Raw genomic sequence first — 6,825 nt, forward strand, 5'->3', positions numbered from 1 at the left:
CCAGATCTCCCACGGGAGTGAAAAGTCACAGTGACAATCTACTCAGACAGTTCTGTGGTGCCAGAGCCCTTGGGCAGGAGTGCTTCACCGCCATGGCAGGGCAGCACGGACACCAGCCCCGGCTACGGAGGGCTCCACACCGCGAGGCTGCTCCCAGGAACAGTCTGCACCACGAGCTTGGCTGCTCCTCACCACCACCATTCGCTGCTGGCCACTGTTGGAGATGGGATGCTGGCTGGGTGGACCTCTGCCTGGAGCAGTGCAGCCACGCTTAGGGTTTTATGATTGCTGTGGTAAGATATGTTATAGCACGGCACAGGGTGGCACAACAGTTTACTGAACTAAGGGAATCAAATGATGAAGTCCAAATGAAATGGTTTTGCTTCTTCAGAACAGAACTTCTCAAAACTTTTAAAATCAAGCCTTCTGATAAAGAAAAGCAATATCACGGTTTGTTGATTTTGTTTGTCTGGGGATTTAGGTTGTGGTTTTCTTCTGAGATCGTTACATTTTCACAGAACATTTCATTTGCATTTATTCTGCACTTTCCTGGGGAAAATGATGCTGTTAGAAAACAGAAATGATCTCTTCCGGAGTTTTATAATAGTGAAATTACAATTCAGATTCTCTGTAGTTGTAAATCAAATCCATTTATTTCAATACCCTAGTCTACACAGCTCGAGAGGCCAGCTCTAGCTGTCCAGTTTGTAACTAATTGAAGAACACCTTTGTTCAGCACAGCAGTCTCAAACTGCTCATAACACTCAAGCATTGATGTCTCTATATAAGCAGTTTCTTTAATTACCATTGCCAGTTCTGATTTTCCAGGTGAAGGCAGCCGCCTTGCTAAAACGCTGAAATCATATATCACCTTGTCATGAAAGAGTTTGTTGGCATCCTCCTGTGCAGGGAGACATGCTTTGATCCCAAAGTATTCCATCTATGGTGTAGTAAAACAGAGCACCACCTGCTATGAAGTTTGGAAGACTATGTAAAATTTAATTTATCTACATTACCATCTTGTCTGACAGAGGAGCATCACAGAAAAGAACAAGAAGTAAAAAAAAAATTGTAACTGTTTTGTGGCAGACACAAATATATCTAATTTATGACAGAGAGCTAACAAGAGAGTTTCTCTTCCAAATAAACCACTCCTCCCAGGAGCTGTGCAGTGATTTCATTTATACGGCCTTAAATGAAAAGATTATCTGAAGTCAACAAGGCAACATAATGCTACCAAATCAAAAATACAAAGATCCAAAACATCTGATAAATGTGTCTGGTAATTCCCATGTGTACAAAGGGACAGAAATCTAAAAATATGAACTAAACCCACCAGTCAGAAGCTAATTCACTTGCAGATCTTCAGCTGGTAAAGCTCCATCAGCAGCAGTACGCCATCACCGCGCCCAGATGCACAGGAACGGGCAGGAGCATCGTCTGGAGAGAAAAGCTGTAGTGCTCACTAACACACATCAGTCCATGTCCAAGTCCCTCTGATGCTCTAGAGTTGCCATCCAACTGGTGGTAGGTCCTAAAAGCAAACCAAAATCCTGCTGTTCATTAGCAGTTTCTAGATGGGCAGAGGCCACCTTATAAAAGGGGCAGAGAAGAAAAAGCGGCTGGTGCCAGAGAAAATTGGTGAAAGAGGCTTGGGTTGTGGGGCTGCGTTGGCAGGGACAGGCCAGTCCCAGTGCCTCTTTGCAGCCACTGTGGTGTGTTGAGCCAGATACAACCCTTTATGGCACCCAGGGCATCAGGATCCTGCACTTCCACTCCTTTCTAAACCCTTCTGTAGGGCAGTGGTTTTCAGGGACAGACCAAAGACATATTAATTGCAATGACTTGGGGTATTCCCTTGTCATCCCCGCTGTGCCCCTTCAAATCGTTTGGCTTTATATCCAGGGCTAGGGGGTGAAGGTCCCTGAAAAATAACAAATCCCTACTTGGCATCATGCATGCTGTAACACCCAGAGGTAAGACACAGTGGGGGCTTGTAAATCTCATTTGAAAGTTTTCGTTCTTGTCTTCAACCCACGCAAAGGTGAGGGGGTGAGCAACTCCTTCAGCTCTCGTGTGGGAAAGTCCGGCTGAAGCACGGTCTGACATCATGCTTCACCCGTATGAAGAAATGGGGGTCTGGCAGGGTCAGTTGGGAGCATTGCTCCCCCAAAACTTACCTCCCAGCTTCAGCCTTAGTGCTCAGTGCCCTCCCCAGGGACACGCAGTGGGGCATCGCCACCCACAAAGAGATGGGGCAATTTTGGCATCTGGGAACTGAAACCACATGTGAGAAAGGAAAATGCAAGGAGATGGCTGGAGCAGGTCTGACTTGTGTTAGGCAGCAATGGGCTTTCTCTGGAGGCCACTTGTCCCACAGCCCAGAAAGGGAGGTGAGAAAAGGGCTTATGCCACCTCCTAACACGTCCATGGGCTGCCAGCACTGTCCAGCCACCCACCGGGCACCAAATGCCAGGGACCAGAAAGTGACTGACTTTAGGGGACTATGATGTCTTGCCATTTTGAAACAGCAGGTCATTCATATATAGGTCTGGAAAGGTGCGTGCAGGGTTGGAAGTTTTTGGGAATCATTGCGTGACTTTTTTTAACTTCGTCCATCTGCACTACTATATCACTCCTTTTCCCAAAACAAGCTAGAGCCTTTAGATCAAAAACAGAGACGGTATAATGGTGGGTTTTTTTCCTCCTTTGCGGCGTAACTGCAGAGGCCGTACACACAGACCAATGCAATGCACAGTCCTCATTTAGATTCAAGTACAGTGCCAGTAACTGTTAGAAGGGTTACTCAACCCTCCAAAGTCTACTTTTTGTCTTGTTTGCTTCCAGATGAAGGCTATGTTCCGATCCCTTTTTTGATGGGGAAAACCAACCTGTCTATTGCTCTTTTCTCATTTGTTTTCTCCTCTCACTAGTGAACTCCAGCCTTAGTGCAAGGATTTCAAAGAAAGCCAAAGTGATTTTTTCATGTTAAGAATTTTCCCAGACGCTAAACATTTTAAAATGTCATCTTCCATTTTCTTTTATGTCCTTATAAATTAAGTTATCCAAATACTGTTCTGCTAGTTTGCTCTCAAGAAAAAAAAAAAATCCATGCTGGTGTATTTCTTTTGCCCTGTTTCTTGCTTTCTATTGAAATTTGAAATTTGTTGGTAGAACTTCCTGGAACAGGAACAAAAATGATTCAACTTATTGCTGGGTCAGAGAGTGAAGTGTTTGGTGGGAAAAGGGCAGGGAGACAGTAAGAGCAAACAAGGCAAAAAAGGCTTGTATTTACTGAATCTCTAACTTTCAAGTGTCCAACCTACAACTGGTATTGCCAGCCGAGCCCTGCATCTCCGCATTTTCTTTTGACATTTGAAGATTAAGTAAATCACGTTTACGTGCGATAGTACCAGCAGACGCTCGACTCCGGTCTCTCCCCACCTCTTCAAGTCTTGTCGCCAAAGTGATACCATGGAAACAGCATCACGGAGATGGCAGGGAATATGCCCCCATACAGGAGACCACCGTTATTAACTAATCTGATTTAAGGGAGCATTGACATAACCTCCAGCCCTGCTTCCCTTCTCTACTGAGTGGTTGTTACAGGTCTGCATGCATGTGCAAGCCTACCTGACGGACATGTGCTTGTTATCTCTGGATTTGTATTTTATTTGTCCCTTAAAATTTTAGTAAGGACACAATTAAGGATACCAGTTAATGGCTGCTGTTTGCTTTATAAAGTAAACATGAAGCAATTGACTGTAAGTATCCAGGCTGTAGTGCTTTATTGAGGTGTGATTAGAAAAAACACTAAAAGTCTACTTAAAGGTACTCCACTTTCTAAAGGTTTCTGAAATGTACCTGAGACTGGCTTGCAAAAGGAGCATATTGACATTGCCTTTATTTATCATTTACCTTTTGATCCTGTTTCTTGTGGCTACAAGTTCATTTCAGCAACTTTGCTTGGTGGCAGGTGAGAACAACCTCAAGGCTTTCTTTTTCCTGAGGATTCTCACCCTATACGGCAAATGAAAACAGATACATGACAGATGTGGAGGGAGGGAGGGAGGGAGGGAGGGAGGGAGGAAGGAAGGAAGGAAGGAAGGAAGGAAGGAAGGAAGGAAGGAAGGAAGGAAGGAAGGAAGGAAGGAAGGAAGGAAGGAAGGAAGGAAGGAAGGAAGGAAGGAAGGAAGGAAGGAAGGAAGGAAGGAAAGGAAAGGAAGGAAGAGAAGGAAGGGGAGGAATGGAAAGAAAGAAAACGAAGAAAAGGAAGTGCAAGCTTTTTTATAACCTTGATTTAACACCCAGTCTGAGCCAAACCTGTTTTACAGAAGATGTTTCCTTTGGGGCTTATAATGCAACTATTACAGAGAAACCAGCAGGATCTGACACAACATGAACTATTCAGCAGCCTGCTAAAAATACGAATAGCTCACAATGACGGGAGAATCAAACTGTAACTGCCTGGAATGTGAGATTATAAAATGTGAGATTATAAAATATTATGGTCCAGATTGAAATTCAATACATTTGTTGAAGTTGTCGGCAAAGGCAACTTCAGACTATTGGAAAATAGTGCATTCCCTACAGTTGCTAACAGTGGCCTTTGGACAAGGCAAGAAGTTGCAAGTTTAAAATAAAAATAAACAGAACAAAAAAAGGGCTTCTGATATAAATCCAAAGTATTCAAAAACGGAAAATGTAATGGGAAGCAAGTATTGAAAAGCCAGCCCTGGCGGGGTGAACAAAGGCAACTGTAGCCTGTACCACTGATGTCTCAAAGGAAAAAGGCACATTACCCTTACCCAAAGGGGTCTTCAGCAGGTACTTTGCTGTAAAGCAATGCCCTTTCAAAGTCTGTGCTGCCTAGGGATTGCACTATTTGAAGGGATTTGCTATCAGAAAATCTCAGATTGGCTAATTTTACATGCACCAAATTAAATATCAAAGAGAAAACTAGCCAGCCTGCCAAGATAGCCACTAGTGTTAGTAAGTAAGTAATAGCACTAAAGTATCCCTAATCAGGTAAGCAGTTAAACAAATGTTTAGCCTGAGCACGGTGACTTAAGCATTTACTTAAGTGATTTAATACACTGAATTAATGAAATTCAACTGCTATTCATCTCACCACACAGAAGTGTCCTCCATAGCATAGGTATGAAAGCAAATAAGATAAAAGGGAAGATGAAATAAGAAAAGAGGTGCTACTTACCTGTGCTATGCATTTTGTCTTTTTTATGGAGCCATTTGTAACCATTCCTAAGCATGGTTCGTATTAAGGCTGGATCACAAATGACACCTACCATGCAGCTGTTTACATCTGGCTCACAGGTGTTTGACTGGTGTTTGCCAGGAGCAGATGGATGCCTTAGAGTGACCTTTCAGGACTGAGATGCAGAGCCAGAGAGGAGGAAAGGGAGAGGGTCTATTACTGTTCCCTACCTCTGTTACTTCTCTATTAAGCCTCCTGCTATGAAATGCAAGTCCACTTGAGTAGAAATACTGGTTGGAAAACTCTCCTGATTTTTCTCTAAGGTAGCGAAAAGTGCAGTAGTGAATACATGCAGAAGTAGGGGGCAAGTTGACTAGAAAAGAAGAGGAAAAAAAAAACCCAATATTGCATGGTGACTCAGGTAAAGCCTCCAGCAACAGGAATCCAAGGTACAGCCTTTGGCTGCACTGGGATTGCAGTGCGTCCCCGGACACAGGGGCCAGAAATGGGTGCATTAGATAAAAAAGCTGTCAAACGCTCCCCAGTGCCTGGCAGTGCGATTTTGTACACACACCAAGGAGCATGGCAACTCCAGACAGCCCCAGAGCTTCCTTCTCTGAGCCTGTGATTCCTCTCCTTTTGCTTCATATCCTGGAGGGTCAATTCTTTAAGTGCATGTTGCCTTTCTCTGAGTTGCTCCTGTGGCTGCAGTGAGGAAGCAGGAGGAGCCTCCCGCTGAATCCAGCACATGTTAAAAACCTTCCTACATGATGAAGAGCTTAGCGCTTCAGTTCCCCACAGGCTGAGCAGCCAGTCCTGTTTTCGAAAGCCCATTCGCCATCATCTGCTCAGAGGCCAGACGCCAGGTCTGACACCAGGCAAACCTCTCCAAACCTGTCTGGATGGCAGGACTTCTGCCCACTTGATAAAGTGAAGCCGGTGAAAGGCATGGGCTGCAAGAAGGATGCACCACCACATCTTGCCTGTGTTCTCCCGCCCGTCATAGCAGGAGAGAGAGGAAAGCTATGGGGCAGGAGAGTGCAGGAGGCAGGACAGGAGGAAGCAGCAGGAATTCGCCCCCTGCGCTACCAGCCTGGCACTTTCAGAGCCAAGTACGCCAGGACTTTGGCAGAGGAGTTTCGTTGGAGAGGAACAATGCAACAGCCATGGGGGTAACAAAGAGACCTTTGTGAACACGACTGGCCTGTAGCACAGGATAAGGACTTCTTTTCAGGCTGGCTGCCTGGAATACTGAAGGAGGACAAACAGCTTCCCAAGTCAGGGTAATATGACTGAAAAATCCCAGGATATCCCCCTTGCTGCTCCCTGTCTGTGCAACTCCTCAGCCCGGCAGCAACTTCTTCCTCCGTGGGAGGATTTGAGCAAAAAAAAGGGGGAGAAGCTGGGGGCCAGCCTGTTCCCCCGGCTGCTCTTTGCATGCGTGTACACGTAGCGCCGGCAGCCGGAGGCTGGCTGGTGCCGGAGGCCAGTCAGCTGCCCGGCTCCATGGGGTTTGGGAAGCCCTGCGGCACACAAAGGTTGCACTGAGACAACAATTCTGAATGCAGTGCTTTTGCTCTCCTGATCCAACAACACATACACACAAAAAC

General features: G+C 45.5%; 1 protein-coding gene across 1 annotated transcript in view; it reads right to left on the reverse strand.

The window, feature by feature from the left end:
• Positions 1-1,436, reverse strand: part of NDP (norrin cystine knot growth factor NDP) — a 41,126-nt gene extending 39,690 nt beyond the window's left edge. The window contains exon 1 of the mRNA XM_063344288.1: positions 1,337-1,436. The gene's annotated coding sequence lies outside the window, so the exon portion shown is untranslated. The remainder of the gene's footprint in view (positions 1-1,336) is intronic.
• Positions 1,437-6,825: the final 5,389 nt, after the last annotated feature.

This window comes from Chroicocephalus ridibundus, chromosome 1 (genome assembly GCF_963924245.1).
Source record: "Chroicocephalus ridibundus chromosome 1, bChrRid1.1, whole genome shotgun sequence".
NCBI classification, from domain to species: Eukaryota; Metazoa; Chordata; class Aves; order Charadriiformes; family Laridae; genus Chroicocephalus; species Chroicocephalus ridibundus.